Below are 21226 nucleotides of genomic sequence, written 5' to 3' on the forward strand. Positions count from 1 at the left end.
ATGGATCCCTTAAGAGTCAAAGGGATCACATAAAGACTAGTGTCTGTGAAAACTAACTGATAGAATAAAAAAGGGAGAGAATGATCCAACATGGGAAGCAGGATACATAGCAGACTCATGGAATGGCAGATGTCCTAAACAGCACTCTGGCCTCAGAATCAGCCCTTAAGGCATTCGGCTCTGGCTGAAGAGCCCATGAGAGTTAGGCATGGAAAGCCAAGACACACTGGCAAAACAAACAAACAAACAAACAAACAAAAAAAAACCCTAAATGAAAGATCTCTGTGAGTGAGATCCCAGTGGAAAGAATGGGTCATCAAAGGAGGAGGTACCTTTCTCTGAAGGGAGGAGAGAACTTCCACTTTAACTATGACTTTGTCTAAATAAAATCAGAGTTGGTGAACTCAAAAGGCTTCCATAGCCTTGGCAACTCATGACAAAAGCCTAGGGTGATTACTGACACCATAAACAAGAGTGTCAATTGTTAAGTCAACAAGAGGAGTCACTGTGCACTTACTCCCCATGTAGGACCTCTGTCCTTAGTGTGTTGTACAATATGAATTATTGTACTCAAACAGTACTTTACACTTTGTGTTTCTGTGTGGCTTCAAACTGTTGAAATCTTTACTTAATATATACTAAATTGATCTTCCGTATATAAAGATAATTGGAAATGAATCTTGATGTGAATGGAATGGGAGAGGGAGCGGGAGGTGGGAGGGTAGTTATGGGGTGAAAAAGCCACTGTAATCCAAAAGCTGTACTTTGGAAATTTATATTTATTAAATAAAAGTTAAAAAAAAAAGAACAAGGGACGCGGATCCCTGGGCAGAAGGACAGACGCGTCCACCCAAAAGTGGGTTTGCGTCTTGCCTGGAGGATTGTCATACTGAGCTTTCCCACATCCACCCAAGGGCTTTCCTCAGGATTGGCAAGTGGGGTGAGACTGCTGCTTCCACAGGATCCCACAGAATATCCCATGGTAAGATGAGCAGTCAGGGAACAGCCTGTTGTGGAAGAATTGTGTCCCCTTAAAATTCATATGGCGAAATCCTAACCCCCAAAATCTCAGAATGTGGTCGTATTTGGAGACAGGGCCTCTAAAAAGGTGATCAAGGTAAGATGATGTCACACAGCTGAGCGCTAATCCAGTAGGGCAGGTGTCCTTATAAGAGGGAATTTGGACATAGCCATGTAGACAGAGAGGTTGAGGGGAAGCCACAGGGAGAAGACGGGCATCTACCAGCCAGAGAGCAGCCTTGGAGGAAACTGACCGTCAGCACCTTGACTTTGGACTTCTAGTCTTGAACTGAGAGCTAACGCGGTCCTGCTGTTTCAGCCAGAGCAGATGAACTGCCTTTCAAGATCAGAGTCGTCTTAAGACGCTGCCAAGTGGGTCCCTGGGGCCTGGTCCAGTGCCTGGCCTACAGCACGCTCCGTCAGTGTTTATGGAATAAGCAGATGACTCCCGGTACACTTGCCTGCCTTGAAACGTCCCCCTGGTCGCGCTCTGCTAGAAGACCTCGTCTGGGTGGCTGCCAGGAGTCTTGCCTCGTTCCAAGAGGCTGTAACTGCGCAGCAGCAGTAAGTGCAGTGATGACCACTGAGAAGGGGCAGGTGCAGCCAATCCCCTTGTCTTTTGCTTGCTTCAGCCCTTGGCACAACTGCTTGTGACAAGTCGATGTCTGTTCATTGTTTCTTTTTTTGGAAGATATTGACAGTATTGCCCCTTGGAAGAGAACCCACAAATCCATGCTTAGTAGTTCTAGACCCAATTAAGAATGCTGCCCCTAGTTCCTTATAGCTGTAGCGTCCATTCTATTTGTTCCTCCCCACTTGTCAAGGTGCACCCCCGCCATGGCTCAGACTCAAACCCTTTGGGTCACACTTGGTTCTCATTTTTAAGCCTCTAAATGCAAGCAGTAACAAAGCTTCTCCATTTTGTTCTTCCATTTGCCTCTCCCATCTCCTTCAATTGTGTCACCATCACGGCCCAGCCCAGGCCTCAGGGTGTGGGGATCGCCCCGGGGCTCCCCGCCTTTAAACTTTTCCCTTCCTTATAAGTTGTGGTCAGCTTCCAGACTCATTTTTATTACCCACCAGAAATTGTTTTGGGGAGTCCCTGGATTGAGAATAAGGAAGATTCACTTGAGTCATCTTATGCCTGGAAGCCATGAGTGAGAAGTTAGAAGGAGGAGAGTGAGAGGCTAGAAATGTCTGCTAGTCTCTGCTACAGCTCTTGTGTGATCATCTAGAATCAGAAATTCCATTTAAGCACAGTGTCAGAGCAATCTTCAGAAAGTTCACAGAAAATGCATAACATGAGAAGTATGGTGGATTTAAAACTATGTTTACAACAAATAAACTTCTGTTTTGTTTTTAAATATTTATTTATTTGAAAGTTACAGAGAGAGAGAAGGAAAGGCAGAGAGGGAGAGAGAGAGAGAGTCTTTCATCTGCTGGTTCACTCCCCAGAGTGGAGCTGCGCTGAACTGAAGCCAGGAGCCAGGAGCTTCTTCCAGGTCTCCCACACGGGTGCAGGGACCCAAGGACTTGGGCCATCTTCCACTGATTTCCCAGGCCATAGCAGAGAGCTGGATCAGAAGTGGAGCAGCCAGGACTCAAACTGGTACCCATATGGGATGCCAGCACTGCAGGTGGCAGCTTTACCTGCTATGCCACAGCGCCAGCTCCCAAAATAAACCTTTTTAATTCCATTTAACACCTTCATACAGTTGTCCCTCCCTAACCACAAGTTCTGCATCCTTGGGTCCAATGAACTGAGGATTGAAACTATTTGGGAAAAAAATTACATTTGAAATGAACATGCGCACATGTGCAGACATTTTTCTTATCATTATTCCCTAAACAATACAGTACAACAGCTGAGTGTATAGCATCTGCATTGAATTGGGAGATTAAGCAATGGAGAGATCCCATAAAGCATACGGGAGGATGTGCATAGGTTCTGTGTAAATACTAGGCAGTTTATATGAAACTCAAGCAACCATGGAGTGTGCTATCCACAGGGGGTCCTGGGACCAACACTCCTAAGAGAGCAAGGGACAACCATGCACACAACAGCTTTAGTTCCAATGTTGGACCCATGAACTCAGTTTTAAGAACACACCAGAGTTCACAGGCAAACCGTTAAGTGCCTCATCTTTCCTGTTTGTTTTTTTCTACCAGGATCATTGTCGGATGGGGCAGGGGTAGGGGCGGGAGGTGCAGCCCAGGAACACTGAGGAACCGCCAAGAACTCTAATTCCAACCTTCGCTCTGCACGGTTCAGTGGCCCGTGGGCTGGAAGAAGAAAGTGATGTATGTGATTTAGTCCATATGAGACGCTTGACCTCCCCAACTTCATGCTTCAACAGGCTCAGCGTGGGGGCTGAAGCCAGCAGAGCAGGGCCGGAAGTGCAGAGCTGGGATGTTGACAGAAGAAGCATTCTGTGTGTTCCTCTCTGGAGGCTGCCTACACACACACACACACACACACACACAAAACACACAAAAACAAAAAAACCCAATCCTCCAACAAGCTGTCTTGCGGTAGCTTTTCTGCTTATATTCATTTTCAAAACAAATTCATCTGGCATGGTTCATCATGGAAGAATTAGTTCTTGGGTAACACTGGAACCATAAAAATACCCTCCTCTGCCCTGGGTCATTTCCGGGAGACCCCTGGATACACATGTGCCATGAGAATCCCTGAGCTGGGGCTCCTGGAGTGACCAGCACTTAACCTCAGCTCTGGACTGCAGATCTCCATGCCTGGCGTGCAGCAGGGGTGTGCAATGATTCCAGGATTGGTGGGAAGTAGGACTCATTTTCGTTGTCAATTGTTTACAAGTCTAGGCAGAGGCCAAGCTTCTCTGGCATGCCCACCCCAACCCTTGCAATCCTGTATTTACTCTCTCATTCTGCCTCCCCCACACCTTTTCTATGCCCTCTTCCTGGGACACCCACGGCCTTTGAATCCCAAGAGCTAAGACATTGGGGGAAAGCACAGAAGGAAGCCCCCAGCGTTATCTGAATTGGCTCATCCAAAGAGAAGGATACACGGCTCTGTATCAACAGAAAACACTGTGGTGCTTCTCCAGTGTCTCTTCCTGCACACAGATGCATGATTTCAAAATATTACTCCTTTCAGCATTAATCAGCTGTGACTGCTAGCAAATATCAACATTTCTTTATCTGATTAACCAACTATTTACGTGACTATAGTATTACCCGAAATCTGTGCATTGCAGCAGTGATGTGCTGATAAAGGAGTTCTTTAGGGGGGAAATGGAACGACATAATCCCTGTTCTTGTAGCATGTGCATATTTCCATTGTGTCAATAATCCCACCACAGCCACTCTCACACTATGACCTTGCGTCACTGAACTACTGAAGAGGGAACCGGGAAAATGCGTGCACAACTGGCTCTCCCGGGCCAGTTCCAGCCAGCTCCAGCCCACCACTTGGTGGGTCTATTTCGGAGCAATGTTGAAACTGGCTGAAATCAGCTTAAATTCCTACATTATGATTTTATTGTCGATTTTCTCCTTCCTCTGTTTGTGCCAGGAGCACCTGGCTTGGCAATAGGCAGACACACGTTTTGAAGCTGAACTTTTGTGGCACTGGAGACTAAGAGGAGAGATTACTGCAAACCAACCAGGATGGGGTCCTGCCAGCAGGCTCCTCCTCCGCAGGTCAGAGATTCACAGGGACATCAAGACCTCCAAGTTCTACTCACTCATCACTGCAAGCCACTTGACCCTGTCACTGCTGGAGCAGCATGCACTGACGTCAGCCCCTTCCTACATGCCAGGAACCCAGCTCACCCACAGCCATGACAAGTATTCAATACATGTTAATCAAATATGAATGTGTTTTCTAATAGGGTCCTGGATGCTCAGCATTAGGACACCCTAGGGTTGCTATTCTGAGCAAACTCAACCCGACCCAACAGGCATGGGCCAACTGAGCGGGGAAGGAAGGCAATGAGTGATGTTGGGGAAGGCAGGATAAACACCAACCATCCTCTCCAGGGACGGTGGGCTCGTTCTGCTGATACGCGAGCGGAAGACAGAGCTTGCCACTGCAGGTGGTTCTGGGAAGGCTATAAATATTTTGTTCAGGGAAGGTAATACCGGTCATTAAGAACCACACTCAGAAACATCATCATATCTCCTGAGAAGCAATGGCCCCTGGAAGCTGTACAAACAGCCTATAACAGTAGTGAATACAGTTTCCTTATCTTTTAAAATAAGTTTATATATTATTTTATTTACTTGAAAGAATCACAGATGTAGAGAGAGAGAGGAGACAGAGGGAGAGATTGAGGGAGAGACATAGAAAGAGATCTTCCATCTGCCATTTCACTCCTCGAATGGCTGCAACAGCCAGGACTGGTCCAGGCTGACAGTGGAGCCTAGAACTCCATCCAGGTCTCCCATGTGGGTGGCAGGGCCCAATTACTTAGTCCATTGTCCACTGCCTTCCCAGATGTATCAGCAGGAAGCTGGACCAGAAGTGGGGCAGCTAGGACGTGAACCAGTGCTCACATGGGATGTTGGCATTGCAGGCAGCGGCTTAACCTGCTGCACCATGATGCTAGCCTCCAAACATTTTTCTTTTAAAGAAAATAAATCTTTTCCTTTGGCTAAAAAAGTACTGAATAGTGTAGTACAGGAACATTCTCATTGTGCCCATTGAATTCCCTAAATTAAGTCCTTTCTTCTAACAACCAAAGTGTCCCAGGCCAGTGAATGGCCAGGTGTCTCTCCCCAATGTGCTGAGCGACATTTGGAGCCAAATGTCAGGTGTTCTGCCATAGAGCTTCCCAAACTGAAATATGCAAATGAGCTACCTGTGGGTCTCATTAAAATGCAGATTATGCTTCAGTCCCTGGAGGGTGGGGCCGGTCTAGCAAGCTCCTGGAGGCAGTAATGCTGCTGCTCCAAGGACCATGCTGTGAGCAATGGGGATCTAGAGCCTTGTTGGACCAGGTATCAGGTCCGCTTTCTGATTCAGGTCTCAGCACCCAGAAGCCCCAAAACTATGTGAACCCCAAATCAGTAAATCACGGGCTTCCCAAAGCTGGGACCAAGGTCAGCCTGTGATCACACAGTGAACCCTTAAACCAGATCAGATAACTTGAGAGTCACAGCCCCCAGGCCACCAGGCCACCCAGGCTGAAGATAGTTCCTCCTCTGGAATACCTAGCAAGTGCCACCATGGGCACAACCGGCCTAGGTTTTATCATCGAATCGAATCTCTGCCCCTCTACTATCTTTCGCCATAAAAGGAAAGGCTTCCCTTGGGGGAATCCCCAGGAAGCTTACACAGGCTCCCCTTGCAGTCACCACTGTTGTCTGTTGTCGCTGATATTACAGTAAGGGCTGTGATGCCAGCGGGCCGGAATGTGTGCTCCACATACCAGGATGCTTGATTCTTTGTGATTAGCCCCCATGAAAACCTCTGGTACTATGAAACTGATGCACTTATTTTTATAAATTAAATACTAGGTGCTCAGCCAGAATCCAAGGGCATTTCCCACCTTGAAATGTGAGAGCCAAAACCAACCAAACCCCTCCGTGTATTTCTCTTTTTTTATTACAACCGTGCAAACAATGCTACTAGCATCATAGCTTCGCCTCAAGATATGGTATCACCCCTCACCAAGACAAAGGATCAAAACAGGCTTTGTTCTGGGACTTTCTGTTCTGTGGCCAGGGAGTTCCTGTAGGATTTGTACTTGCTGATCCTTGGAGCACAAACTGGATTCCTTTCAGTCTCCAGTAGACTAGTTCCTGTAACCAAGACCCGACTAAAGGCTTGCCCCCTTCTCCTATGCTAACTGTGCCGTTGCTGTCTGCAAGTTCAGCCATAAAAAGGCCCAGTCCCTAGTGAGGAATTTCTCTCTTGCCAAGGCCACAGTGGGGCAAATTTCTACCTCTGTACATGTCTGGGTTTCTTGCTAGTTTCCTAGGGCCAAACAGAGGTTCTATTCACAGAATCAATTTTTAACATATTTTTGGACATCATTAGGTACAATTTCTACAATTCGCAGATGAGAAACCTGTGGCCATGAGCTGTAAAGTGCCCGAGATCATCTATCCAGTTTGTGACAGATGAAGAGCTAAGATCCTGGTGGTTTTCTGATTCCAGACTCACTCTGGGCCTACTGCTGCCTTCAGATCATGGCTGATACCAAGAGGCTTCCCATCCAATACAGGAAGAGTGGCATTCCAAAGCTTCCTTCACAACCAAGTCTACTCACTGTGCATGGACCCCTTCTTAAGACTGGCTTACGGGGACTCTGGCGATCTAAATGGTATCAGGCTATCTAAATATCACCAGATGAGTAGTCAAGTTTCCCCAGATGCAAGAACATCTAACACTGGGTATGTACTTGGATGAATCAGTATTTCCTGGGTCATAGTCTCCCAATTTATAACACGGAAGTAGCAACAGATTGTCACCCGTCCTGCAAGGTTGGCAGAAGATAATTTAGGAGGAGGTTTTATTCTAACAATTATTGCATCAACAGGCTGCAATAAACCAATAAACAGATACCTATGCACCTGAGTTTGGCTCCTGGAAAATCCCTTTAACTACTCTGGCTATCAGTTTTCATGATTTTCAATATGTGGCAATGGCCTGTCTCTCATCACTCTGCAAAAGGTTGAAATTAGATGGATATTAAATCAAGGGTGTAAATGCCTGGTACATGGTTAACATTCCATCACAAGAGTTCACAATTTACTTTTTGTTGTTCTCTTTGTATATTGATTTTCCCTGACTCAACTTCAACAGGTTTCATTTCTGGAAATGAAAGGCTGATATTCGGTAAATGCTTCCAGTCTGTCAACAAATAGAAGAAAACATAATTCTGGACCTTAGGAGGTTTTATTGCCTGCAGAAAAACAAGAAGATGCACCAACCTGCTGAGCACTAAGCCTGTCCTAAGGACTTCACGTGTGCTATCTCTTTTAAAGCTGACGGCATCTCTGTAATAGGCATGACATTTGATGCTCGTTTTATGGTGGAGGACGTGGAGACACCAAGAGATAAGTAATGTGTCCAAGGCCACAAACCCTGTAGCACCATCAGCTTGAGAGCTATTCATGGACTGAGACGCTTACAGCCGCCTGCTGTTCATGCCCTCGTGGTCAGATCCCACGTTGTTTCTTCCAGGGTCCATTCTGGTCTTCAGAGTTTCTTGATGGAATTTTTAATTTTTTAATTTTAGTGTTATTATTTCTGCTGGAGCTGCCATAACCAAGTACAACAGACGGGGCGGCATATACAGCAGACATGGGTTGATTTCCAGTTCCGGAGGCTGGAAGTCCAAGATGAAGGTGTTGACGGGATTGGTTCTTTCTTGGTGTTCAGAGTCATCTTCTCCCTGTGTCCTCACGTGGGCGCCCTCCTGGGCGAGCCTGAGTCCTCCTCTCCTCTTCTTGTCCTTGTAAGGACACCAGTCAGATTCAGGGAGGCCCACCTTACTGCTCTCAGGTTAGCTTCATGACCATTTTTAAGACCCGATCTCTGTGGGGCCGGCGCCGTGGCTCACATGGTTAACCCTCCGCCTGCAGCGCCGGCATCCCATATGGGTGCCGGTTCTGTCCCGGTTGCTCCTCTTCCAGTCCAGCTCTCTGCTGTGGCCTGGGAAGGCAGTGGAGGATGGCCCAAGTGCTTGGGCGCCTGCACCCACATGGGAGACCAGGAGGAAGCACCCGGCTCCTGGCTTTGGATCAGTGCAGCGGCAGCTGTGGCGGCCATTTGGGGGGTGAACCAACGGAAGGAAGACCTTTCTCTCTGTCTCTCTCTCTCTCACTGTCTAACTCTATCTGTCAAAACAAACAAACAAACAAACAAAAAGACCCGATCTCCAGAGGCAGCCATGGTTGTTCTGAGGTTCTGAGGGTTAGGACCTCAGCACAGGAATTCAGGGGCCACGATGTAGCGTAACACTGTGATCCCCTCACTAATCTGTCTCCTCCAGAACGAATCCAGGGCAAATGGAAGAGGAAGCGCAGAAGGCACAGTCTCTGGCTACAGCTGGGTCATGGGGAGGCCGGGCTGGCGTGAGATTCTCTCTCTGGGCCTCCTGATGGACTCTGGACCTCCCCCAAGCCATTCTGTGACTTGGGCAGATTCCATTCAGCTCCTCTGTGTTGCCCCATCACCCCCAGAGTGCACAGAGCCACATGTGAACCACAGCTCACGATACGTGCAGAGCGTTCTTAGGATGTGTGTGTCCCTGAAGTTCCACTCAGGCAGAGCAGAGAGTCACCTTTCAAAACGCCTTTCTTCACTCATCATGGTAACGGGGTTGCATGGAACCTTTGCTGGCTCAATTAACACAGCAGGTGCTGGTGGTACCCTGTCTCTACCTCTGAGTCTCTTCTTTGGTGCTATTTTTTCTGGACATGACTGCCAGGTACAGAACCAACCAGAACTGATGGAGAATGCATGCCTCCAGGAACAGCCCTCCTCCACTGGCTCTAGCTCCCTTGTTCCTCACCTGGGGTGACACCGTCTCCGGGAACTCACGAGAGCGGGAGTGAGCTGCAGTCCCCTGCACTGACGATGAGCTGGGACAGCACACCACCGACTGCCTTCCCTGCCTCACCTTTTTTCCCTCCCTTCTCCTGGTATTTTCAGGGATCATCTTCCAAATACACTATTTCCACACTATGTGATCTGAACAATGGTAGACCTGAGCTACACAAATCAATTAACAAGATTGAACATAACAGCTATGCTATGTATTCCCCCAGAATTTCATATTTATTACCACTATAGACAGTTACATATTTTGTGGGGCACAGTATAAAATTAAAGTTGTTTAAAAGCAGGGGAAGAAAGTATTATTTATGATAATATAATATAGGGGCCCGTGCTATGGCATAGTGGGTTATGCTCCGCCTGTGGTGCTAGCATCCCATATGGATACTGGTTCAGTCCCGGCTGCTCCACTTGTGTTCCAGCTCCCTGCTAATGCATCTGGGAAAGTAATGGAAGATGCCCTAAGTTCTTGGGCCCCTACACCCATGTGGGAGACCTGGAGGAAGCTTCTGGCTTCAGATTGGCCTAGCTCTAGCCATTGTAGTCATCTAGGGACAGAACCAGTGGATGGAAGCCTTCTCTCTCTGTCTCTCTTTCTGTTACTCTGCTTCTCAAATGAATAAATAAGATATAATATAAAGGTTTTTTCCTTGCTTCCGCAATGTCTCAACTCACCCTGCTTTTGAATTTGCCATTTAATATCATTCTAAATCAAGAAAAATTAAAACTTTAAACTTAGCATGGGCTAGTGCTGTGGCATAGTGGGTGAAGCCACCACCTGTAGTGCTGGCATCCCATGTGGGCACCGGTTTGAGTCCTGGCTGCTCCACTTCCAATCCAGCTCTCTGTTGTGGCCTGGGAAAGCAGTAGAAGATGACCCAAGTCCTTAGGCCCCTGCACCCATGTGAGAGACCTGGAAGAAGCTCCTGGCTCCTGGCTTCAGATCAGCACAGCTCCACCCATTGCAGCCATCTGGAGAGTGAACCAATGGATGGAAGAACTATCTCCTACCCCTCTGCCTCTCTGTAACTCTGCCTTTCTAATAAAATAAATAAATCTTTAAAAAAAAAACTTAGGAAAAGCTGTGCCATTCATCTTCATATTGTGCCATATCCACTTTATCTATTTTTAAAGTTTTTTTGTTTATTATATTTTTTAAGTTTTTGTATTTACTTTGAAAGAGTTACAGAGAGGGAGAGGCAGAGACAGAGCGAGAAAGAGAGATTCTCCATCTGCTAGTTCACTCTCCAGATGGCCCCAATGACCAGAGCTGGGCTGATGCAAAGCCAGGAACTTCCTCCATGTCCCCAGTGTGGACGCAGGAGCCCAAGCATTTGGGCCATCTTCCACTGCTTTCCCAGGCCATAGCAGAGAGCTGGATCGGAAGTGGAGCAGCCAGGACTCAAACCTGCGCCCATATGGGATGCCGACATTGCATTTATTTATTTGTTTGAAAGGCAGAGAGAGAGAAAGAGAGAGAGAGAGGTTTTCCTCTATATTCGCTATGCCACAGTAATGGTCCCACCATGTCCATTTTAAACTCAAATATAAGAGCATTTGTCTCACAAGCAGAATCACTGGAATTGCATAATTCATGTTATGTAACACATGCATGGATATGAGATTTTTTCTTTCTCAGAATGGTAGAAATACTGCACAAAACTAAGCTGACTTTTGGTTTCACTCCTTGGAGTACACACTCCCAGCAGCCTCCGCCTTTGGTTTGCTGTGAGTGAAGCCCGAAAAGAACAAGAACTCAGTTGCCTTCTCTTTCCCTTTCAGTCTGTGTCTTCATCTTCAAGTGATGTTGGCCAATTCAAAGAAGCGACAGGAGAGAGAAGCGACATCCTAGGCTTCCTTGGTCATCTGTGTTTCTTAGAATGGCATTGGCTTCTTCCTTCCTTCCTTCCAAGCAGGTCTGATTCAAGTGGAAACTGCCCCTCTTGGGACTTGCAGGCCCCTCCTCACTTCGCCCCTTCTCATCAGCTGTAGACCCGCTTCCCTCGCCTTTGCTTTGAGTCTTCCAGAAACTCCCGCACGTGGTGGGCCCACTGGAATCACACGTCCATGGAGCATCACAGGCACGAGATGCGAACAGCAGCAAGGACCAGTGTTCTTGCTCAGTGCACATGGGACTCAGCTCATATTCCTGTCCCCTTAACCCAGCCACGTTCACTCACCACGCACACGTTCAAAGATACCATCATTAAGCACTTCAAGAGGGTAAACAGCAATATCAAATCAGAAATGGGACACCACAGAGCACAGGGCCCCATCTAGGGCAAGCCCCTGGGACTAGAGAGCGGGAGACTGTGACACACTGACCAGCCCAAAGTGGGGAGCACGACAATGCTTCACAACTATGGACATGGCACTGCTGACAGGCCCTCAGCATCTCAGAAGACAATGTCTGATTATAATGACAACGGTACTATTTCTAACATTTTATCATTCCTTCAGGGTAAGCACCTCACGAGGTTCAAGCAGATCTTATTTAAGACCAAGCATGGGGGAGAGTGTTCAATCTAGCTGTTAAGATGTTCATTAAGATACCCACATCCCATATCAGAGTACTCGAGTTTGAGTCCAGACTCGGGCTCCCAGTCTCAGCTCCCTACTGCAGACCCCGAGGGGCAGCAGAGAAAGCTCAAGTGATCAGGTGCCCACACCCACGTGGAGATCTTGACTGATCCCCCAGCTCCCAGCTCCATAGGGGCCCAGTCCTCTCTCCAAGTCTCTCTCACTCCCTGTCTTTCTCACTCTCTGCCTCTCAAATAATGATAGTTTTAAAAACTTTGAAAGACTGAGAATGAATTTAAAGAACACACCTGCTCCCTTTTGGGGGGTTCTCCTTCCATCACTTAGAAAAATGGAAAAAAAAATCTTGAGTGCTTCTGAACATATTTGGTGAGAGCAAAATTCTTTCTAGTTACTAAGATAAACCCCAAGGTTATTTTTCTTTTAAACGCTAAGGTGTTTTGGTAAATAAGTTTTTGGCCTGAACACACCCACAGACACACACACACACACACACACACACCTGTCCTCGATTTCCCCCAGGCCCTCGGGGAAGTGCAGCGCCAACAGGTGCATGATGTGGCCTCCATGGCCGGGGCAGGAGCTGGTCACCGGTTTCCAGCCGTGTGCCAGCCAGCCCTGCCTGTGCCTCAGCTGTGAGCGTTGCTGCAATGTCTGCTGGTTTTCAGTACCGGGCCCTGCAGAGGAACATAAACAATCTGGCCTTTTCTGAACAAGACTCCCAGTGTATGTGTGTGCGTGTGTATGCAACTTCCTAGAAACCGGGGCTGTTTTCTCTTGCCAGGCGCCACAGCGGGCCTTCCTGTGCAGGGGGTCATTTCAATAAGAACTCTCGGAGCTTAGTAAGTGGAGAAAAGAAGGTCATTCGCAGACAGGATGTTGGAAGACGCCCTGAATGAGCCTCGCTGGGCAAGCCACACCAGCAGAGCCAAGAATGTGGGCCAGTCCCCCAGGAAGTTACCCACGGGCCTGCACTGCATGATAACCAGACAGCCAAAGCCTTTTCTAAACAACTAAAACAACAATGCTTGAAATTCCAGAAAATCCTCAAACAATGACTGGACATTCCTGAGCCCCTGTTTGCTTATTTGTGCACCAAGGACTTCCAAAGAAGCCAGAAACTGGAGTTCTGCCTTGGGTTTCAGTAAAGTGCGCGTAACCACGCGCTGGCAATAGCCTTGCTGCCTAACGCCCTTCCCTCTGTTCAGGGCAGAGCGGGTCTCCCCTGGACACGTCAGTATCCGCTGGAGCCCTGGCCACTCCCAACAGCCATCGGGGCTGGAGGCCAACACAGAGCAGCCAGCACCACAGACTGGAAGAAGGGGAGAAGACTGTGGCTCATGGTAACAGGGCTGAAAACAGGTCCAGTGAGAAAGCTCTTCCTAAATGAACAAAAAGGCTACTTGGGGAACTAGAAACTTCCTGTATAGCTGCCTGACTTGAAGACAATATCAAAACTCCTTTAGGACATAGGTTTATATTTTCTAGTTAAATCATCATATATGGGGCCGGTGCTGTGGCTCACTTGGTTAATCCTCTGCCTGTGGCACCAGCATCCCATGAGTGCCAGGTTGTGGTCCTGGTTGCCCCTCTTCCAGTCCAGCTCTCTGCTGTGGCCTGGGAAGGCAGTGGAGGATGGCCCAAGTGCTTGGGCCCTGCACCCACATGGGAGACCACGAGAAGCACCTGGCTCCTGGCTTCGGATCGGCGTAGCTCCAGCCATTTGGGGGATGAACCAATGGAGGGAAGAACTTTCTGTCTATCTAACTCTATCTGTCAAATTAAAAAAAATCATCATATACATACATACATATCTATGTAGACCATATGATTATATGTTGTACATATAGAATGAACTGTTTAATAATATTCTGAATATTCTTTTAGCGATGAATATAAATATCTACAGAATGTAATTATGCAAATAATGAAATGGTAAGTACATATGCAGAAAGGAAGTGTATTTCACAAAATTCACGGTGGAGCAGGCACTGGAGTGGCAGTTAAGGTGCCACGTTGGAGGCCCATACCCCACGCAGAGTGCCTGGATTAGAACCCAGGCTCTGCTTCCAATTCCAGCTTCCTGCTACTGCACCCCTGGGAGGCAGCCAGTGAAGTCTCAAGCACTTGGGTCCCTGGCACCCACATGGGAAACCCAGATTGAGTTTCTAAGTCTTAGCTTTGGTCTGGCCCAGTCCCAGCTGTCAGGGACATTTACGGGGTAAACCAGTGAGATCTTTCTGTGTGTCTCTCTGCCTTTCAAAAAATAAAAATAAAATGTTTAAATGTTCATGGAGAAATGGAAATAAAGATGTTCATTTTGGTGCAAAAAGTTTTGAAATCCAGGCATATGTTTTCCATCATCCATATTTTTCATGACCTTTCTGAAGGTCTTCATAATAAACAAATGTATCCTAACGCTTTCTTTCAAGAAAGCATAGGGACTCTCATTTACCATGTTTTTAAAGCTTTATTTAATTCATTAGAAAGGGCAACAGAAAAAGAGAGAGGGAGAGACAGAGAGAAAGAGATCTTCCATTGGTTGGTTCACTCCCCAAATGATCACAACAGATGGAGCTGGGCCAGGCAAAAACCAGGAATCTCCTATATGGGTGCAGGGGCCAAAGCACTTGGGCCAACTTCCACTGCCTTCCTGGGCTCATTAGCAGGGAGCTGGATCAGAAGCAGAGCAGCCAGAACTTGAACTGGCATTGCAATATAGGATGCCAGTGTCACAGGTGACACAACACCAACCCTCATTTTTTCTCACTGGCTCAAGAAAATTGACCTCGGAAATGTTATTGCAAGCTTCCCTCTGCCACTTGGCTGCACACTGGATTCTCTCATTCCTGCTGTGCTTTTTGTCACATTGTAACTTCTAACAGGGCAGTTTGTTTAGTGCTTACTGTTTATCAACCACCTCCCTCCCTACCCTGTCTCCCTTCCCATGTAAGTTTTCAAGGCAACAGTTTCTTTTGTTCTCTCCCAAGTATACATGGCAGTGACTGGCACACAGGAGATGCACACACTTTGTTCTGAATGAATGTCCACGTCTGCTTCGCTTTCCACAACTTAAAGTCATCAAAGGACAAGTGCTGCGGAGTAGCAGGTTAAGCCTCTTCCTGCAGTGCCGGCATCCCATATGGGCACTGGTTCGAGTCCCAGCTACTCCATTTCCGATCCAGCTCCCTGTTAATGGCCTGAAAAGCAGTGGAGGATGGCCCAAGTGCTTGGGCCTCTGCACCCACATGGGAGACCTGGAAAAATCCTGGCTCCTGGCTTTGGATCAGCCCAGCTCCAGCTGTTGTGGCCATTTGGGGAGTGAACCAGCAGATGGAAGACCTCTCACTCTCTCTCTGTCTCTCCCTCTCCCTGTCTGTAACTCTACTTCTCAAATAAATAAATAAATTTTAAAAAAGCCATCAGATACTTACAGTGAGTGAGACTCTAAATGAAAGGCTGAGTTGGAACTGGGGGGTTATTTTCTGGACGCTGGGGGGGTGCTTAAATTCACACACACAGCACAGGGGTATAGATGAAACAGGACTGACTTTGATAGGGCAGATGGGAACATTTGGACCTCCTGGAACAAGGCACAGCAAGCCCATGCTGTCTCCTTGCTCGGGCACCCTCACAACCAGCCCTCGGATGGCATCAGGCTCCACATCGCCAGTTGGGCAGAGAAAGGTAGCACACAGACTCCAGCATCTCCCCATTCTCTGTCCCAAGACACTGGGAATTTTCTGGGCCCATCTCCCAGGAGCGGGAATTCAAGCCTGGCCAAGTCTCCTGAGAAGGCTGGCAGCACGAAGGGTAAGGAAGAGACTGTGGTCATGGATCCAGAGGCTGGGGGAGGGGGAGGCCAAGGCGGATGCCTCACAGCACAGCGGGGGAAGCCCAGAGGCGAGCTGACTTGGCTCCTCTTGTGTGCACCATTTCCACCGACTGGCTTTACTGCTGCAAAACTTTTCAGCAAACCTTTTCCTGGCAAAGTTCAGATGATTTCTAAAATAAACACAACTCATTGTGCAGCTGCCTCCACAGACTGTGATGGAAAGAAAGAGGCCTTGGAGGAGCACAGGGCTCGAGCCAGAGGCAGGTGCAGAACAAGACGGGATGGCTTTTGGGCTCAGACCTTATATTCCATCCAGTTTACTAAATCCCTGTGCTACTCCTCCACTGCCCTGCCCCAGTCAGATGCAGGCTCTTTGTCTACTCTCACTTCCTCTCTAGTCCAGAGGTTGGCTCTGTTTTAAGAAGATGGTGACCAAAAACGACATTAAGCTGTTGTTGGGTTCTCTAAAGAAGATGTAGCTGCCTGGAGTTGTGGATCCAGATTTTACAAATCATAAAGATGCATATGCATGTGCACCAACTTTGGCATTGCCTGGGGATGAGATGAAACATGCTCCATTTCAAAAAAAAAAAAATATTTACTTGAAAGGCAAAGTAACACAGAGAAAGGGAGAGACAGAAGAGAAAGAATTCTTCTACCTGCTGGTTCACTTCCTAAATGGCTTGTTGCTGGGGCTGGGCCAGACCAAAGCCACAAGCCTGGAACGCCATCTGGGCTTCCCATATGGTTGGCAGGGGCCGAAGTGCTTGGGCCATCTTCTGCTGCTTAGCTGCATTAGCAGGAAGCTGGATTGGAAGCAGAGCAGTCACAACGGAACCAGTGCTACCATATGGGGTACTATCCTTGCAGGTAGCAGCTTAACCCACTGTGCCGCAACACCAGCCCTGAAACAAGATATTTTCTTGTCTTTTGGAACAATGAGGGCCCCTTCCAGTTAAGTCATAAATCTCTGTCCTCACCAACTACAACAGGAGAAGTCAATGCAAATCTCCTTATAGTCAGAGATTACTCGGAATAAAATTTGGAACAGGATTTGAGGAGGAGGGTCACTTCTGGCTTTCAAACGCAAATCAGGAATTAGGCAGCCCTCTTTCCAGCTGGAGGCACACTCTGCACTTTGAAAATGACTATTAAGGGAGCAGGTGTTAACAATTTAAACCCCTTTGCCACAGGTGGGTACCGATCTTGGCATGCTAGCTGGGCACACAGAGAATGAGGGGCTGGTCTAGGGTCTCAGGCTGGGGGCTTTAGTTTGGAAACATTAGCAGACCAGCCCGAGGACTTCCTAACAGATGTAATGGCTTAATTATCACTTGAATCAGAAGGCCAAGGTTTCTTAAAGGGCTTAAAGGGCAGCTTCCTTCACTTAATTTTTTCATCCCACTGGCTGCACTCCGAGTGGACCCGTTCCCAGCACAGTTAGCAGCCTGCCTCGGTTACTTGGGGACAAGCGGCCAAACAGGTCTGTACTCAGCTTTGGGCACTGTAAACAAGACGTACTCTAATTAATGGAGGTGACTATGAGGAGGAGGAGGAGGCTGAACGTGCCAATGCAGATTGGAATTGACTCAAAGGGGAACCACGCATTACAATGGAGTCTAAAAGGAGGCCTTTCTCCAGCTCAGCTTCCATTGGGTGCCTAATCTGCAAAGAAACAGAGACGGCAGGAGATAAATCCTTCGTGGCTAGTGGACAGCCTTGGCTTGCTTCCCTGGCTGAAAACTTAAGGGGACTCAGAGGAGGGAAGCATTTGCTGCTTAAAAACAGACTTAAATGTAAAATTAATGTGCCAAAATGTAAAATTAACGTGCCAGATCTTTTTTTTTTAAGATACATTTATTTATTTGAAAGAGAGAGAATCTTCCAGTCACTGGTTCACTCCCCAAATGATTACAACATCCAGGCAGGGCTGAGCCAGGTCAAAGCCAGGAACCAGGAATTCCATTCGAATCTCCCGTGTGTATGACAGGAGCCCACACATTTGGGACATTTGGGACATCTTCCCTTGCTTTCCCAGGTGCTTTAGCGGGGAGTTGGATTGGAAGTGGAGCAGCCAGGATGCTTATATGGGATGCCAGCATTGGTGGCTGCTTAACCCACTGCCCCACAACACCGCCACTTGCAACATCGGCATCCTATATGGGCTGCTCCACTTCTGATCCAGCTCTTCGTTCATGACTTGGGAAAAGCAGCAGAAGGCAGTCCAAGCGTTTCGCCCCCTGCACCTGTGTGGGAGACCAGGATGAAGATCTTGGCTCCTGGTTTTGGCCTGGCCCAGCCATTGCCAATTGTGGCAATCTGGGAAGAGAACCAGCGTATAGAAGATTTTTGTGTCTGTCTCTCCCTCTCTCTTTATAACTCTGACTTTCAAATAAATGAGTCTTAAGAAAAAACAAGAAGAAGGCTGGATCACACTGCAGCCAGCCTATAATTCCTCTATCTAAAAGGTTAGGATGACTCATGTCAAAGACTCAACCCACCGCTTCATGTGGCCCCAGCTGTACTGCATTAAACTGAGGGCAGCTCTCGGAAAAAAAAAATGTTAAGTGCTATGTTAGTTTGGGGGGACGTTTTTAGTGATCTTAGTAAGAAAAAAGCCAACAAAATATTAGCTCAGAAACCCCAAGACTTTATGAAAAAAACTAGAATTTTAAAGACTTCTCTAATTAGGACACCTTGCAGAAATGTCAGGGTAGCGGCTTCCCTCCTTGTGGTCCAAGGGCATTTCTCAAAACTGGATTTTCAAGATTCGGTTTTCCTCGACTCTACCTGGAAGCTCCTTTTCCTGGGAGGTTCCGATTTCTCTGCACCTTGTTCCCTGGGAGGCCTGCCCTGTGTCCCCAGCCCTGATAGCTGAAACTCTATTTACAGCTCCCGCACACAGAACCCTTTTGTTCTCTCTGGGGCCCTCCTGCTGACACTGCGTCCTTCCTCTTTTGTAATCTGTGTGTCTGTCTGTATGTTTATCTCTGCAGGAATGTAGCTGCAAAGAAAGAAAAGCCAGCCCCAGGGCTTGCTCCCCGTGGCCTTGGGGGCTGTTTCTGTCTCTCAGAACAAAGCCTTCTCCCCAGAAAGGAGCCTGTGCATCCCGGGGAAACAAACCAGCCCAACCCCAGGTAACTGCGTCAGGCACGCAGGGTACTTACAACAGACGCTATGTTTTCCTTTGTTTTAGAACAAACGGTGCCTGGAAGTGTCCAGACTGGAGTGGAGGGAACAGGGTATCAGGAGAAACACAACAAGTGGTACCACCATCCTGTTGGCTGCCTTTCCGGGAGCTCCCCACGCACGTACCGGCCCCCTCGGGGCAGCGTGAGCTACTTCTTCCTGGAAAGCTCCTAATGAGGCCGGGTGTATGCTCCGCCCCTTGGCTCCAGGGGACTGTGTTTCCACGCCTTGCTCCTCCGGGACCCAGAAGCCCGGTCTGTGGCATTCTGCTGAGTTCTGTGCAGTCTGATGCCGTGGTTCACGGAGTTCTCCAAAAGGAAGCTTCTGGAGGCTGGGGAAAATGGGCCGTCTCACCAGTGTTAAGCCACCACCTGTAGCACCCGCATCCCATATTGGAGCGCCAGTCCCGCTTCTGATCCAGCTGCCTGTTAATGTGCCTGGGAAAGCAGCGGGAAAGAAAGCAGCTTGGGTCCCTGCCGCCCTCATGGGAGATCCAGATGGAGGCCCTGGCTCCTGCCTTTGCCCTGAACCAACCTCAGCCATTGCAGCCATTTAGAGAGTGAACCAATAAATGGAGATCGATCGATCGATCGATCGATTTATCTATAGTTCGCTGTCACTCTGCCTTTAAAGTAAATATGAAATGTTTTTTTAATGGGCTGTTTCAGGCTCAGGGGCAGGATGGGCTTTGATGCATTCTATGCTTCCACAGAGCCGTGCACATACATGGGATGCAATTTTAAAGGCCACGGTGAGGTCTGGGGGGTGTAACAGTGAAAAGGTGCTGGGGCGTCCTGCTTTTCTAACAAAAACCAAAAGGACCCAGAACCTGGATTCTGAGCCATCCTTCATCGCTCCCTGCCACCACTGAAACCGATTTGCTTATTAATATTTCTGAAATTAATAAGCTATGTGGTTCTTGCCACGAATTCAGAGAATTCTGAATACTGGCTCAAGTAGACCAGACGACATGGTAAGTTTTTTTTTTTTTAGCTTTTTATTCAGTGAGAGAAATGCATAGGAGAGTGAGAGCTCTATCTAAGGGAGAAAGGGAGGTCTAGAAATGAAGTTGGAATCCACACCAAGCAGAAAGCTGGCCAAGAGCCGTGTGCAGCAAGGTTTGGATATGAGCAGCTTAGCACAGGTGCCCAAAGGCCACGCGCCCTGAAGGCATGTGGCAACAAGGGCAGCAAAGGTCCACAATGGTGAAAAAGGTCTGGGCCCACCGTGTTCCAGGCCTTTTATCCACTTCCAAAGGTTAATGGTCACGTAGCCTGATTGGCAGGTGGGCATACAGGTGGGGTCAGGTAGGGGGATGAGGTCACACAGGGTCATGGTGAAGGCATGGCCCTCCAGCTCACAAATCTAATCAGTTTTATCCTACATCATTAACACTGCACCAAATGCCCACTCCTGTATTTTTCATTCACCATGTGTACAACTTATGATGGGTTTATAAGGACATAATCTCCTCCAAGGTTGATGAGCATTGGTCTAAAAAAATAGAATGTACCAATGATGAGACAAGGTCTATGGAAACTGCAGAAGGACTCAAAGTCAAGGTCAGAGACAAAGGTGGCAATCAAGAGGAAGGGACAGGAAAATACAGTAGACATTGAGGTGGTGAGACTCACCCTGGTCAGGAAGAATCAATGTCATTTGCCAAGTGGAGAGGCCACGTGCAGGGATCGGGTCGTGGCAAGAGGGACAAGGGTCAGGAATCCCTGTCTGACTAAACAAGAAATAATGTTAATATATACCCACAAGGCCTGGACCCACAGAACCCTTAAAATAACAGCATGGAGGCCATAGAAGCCATCCAGGTCACTCCAGGAGAGTGAATTCAACAAGACTGTATGAGAAAAGGGAAAGACGTAGAGTCCATTCCAAGAATTATTCCAAGTAGCCAAGTGGGGCCACCAGATGGCTCCCTCGGGGACAGCCTGCCCACTCTGCCATCCCTCCTGTGTGACCTGATGGGCATTGCCCCTGTCTGGCTTTCTGCCCTGCAAGTCACTCCCCCTTCCAGCTGTGCCTCTGGAGTTGTCTTATCTGAAAGGAAGAGCAGGGGCTTCCCTACGTGAGAGTGCGTGGGAACT

The 21226-nt window shown here is 48.0% G+C and overlaps 1 protein-coding gene and 1 long non-coding RNA gene across 3 annotated transcripts in view; both read right to left on the minus strand.

Annotated features, from left to right (window-relative positions):
• Positions 1 to 21226, minus strand: part of TMEM170B (transmembrane protein 170B) — a 116015-nt gene that overhangs the window by 30443 nt on the left and 64346 nt on the right. The gene's annotated exons all lie outside the window — the stretch shown is intronic.
• LOC149126827 (uncharacterized) lies at positions 760 to 19242 on the minus strand. Its single transcript, XR_016234280.1, has 2 exons — positions 19106 to 19242; positions 760 to 1729 (listed from the first exon to the last, which is right to left on the minus strand). It is a non-coding gene; the product is annotated as an uncharacterized LOC149126827 (long non-coding RNA).

Source organism: Oryctolagus cuniculus, chromosome 5 (genome assembly GCF_051225735.1).
Source record: "Oryctolagus cuniculus isolate XC-2025 breed Fujian yellow rabbit chromosome 5, ASM5122573v1, whole genome shotgun sequence".
Lineage (NCBI taxonomy): Eukaryota > Metazoa > Chordata > Mammalia > Lagomorpha > Leporidae > Oryctolagus > Oryctolagus cuniculus.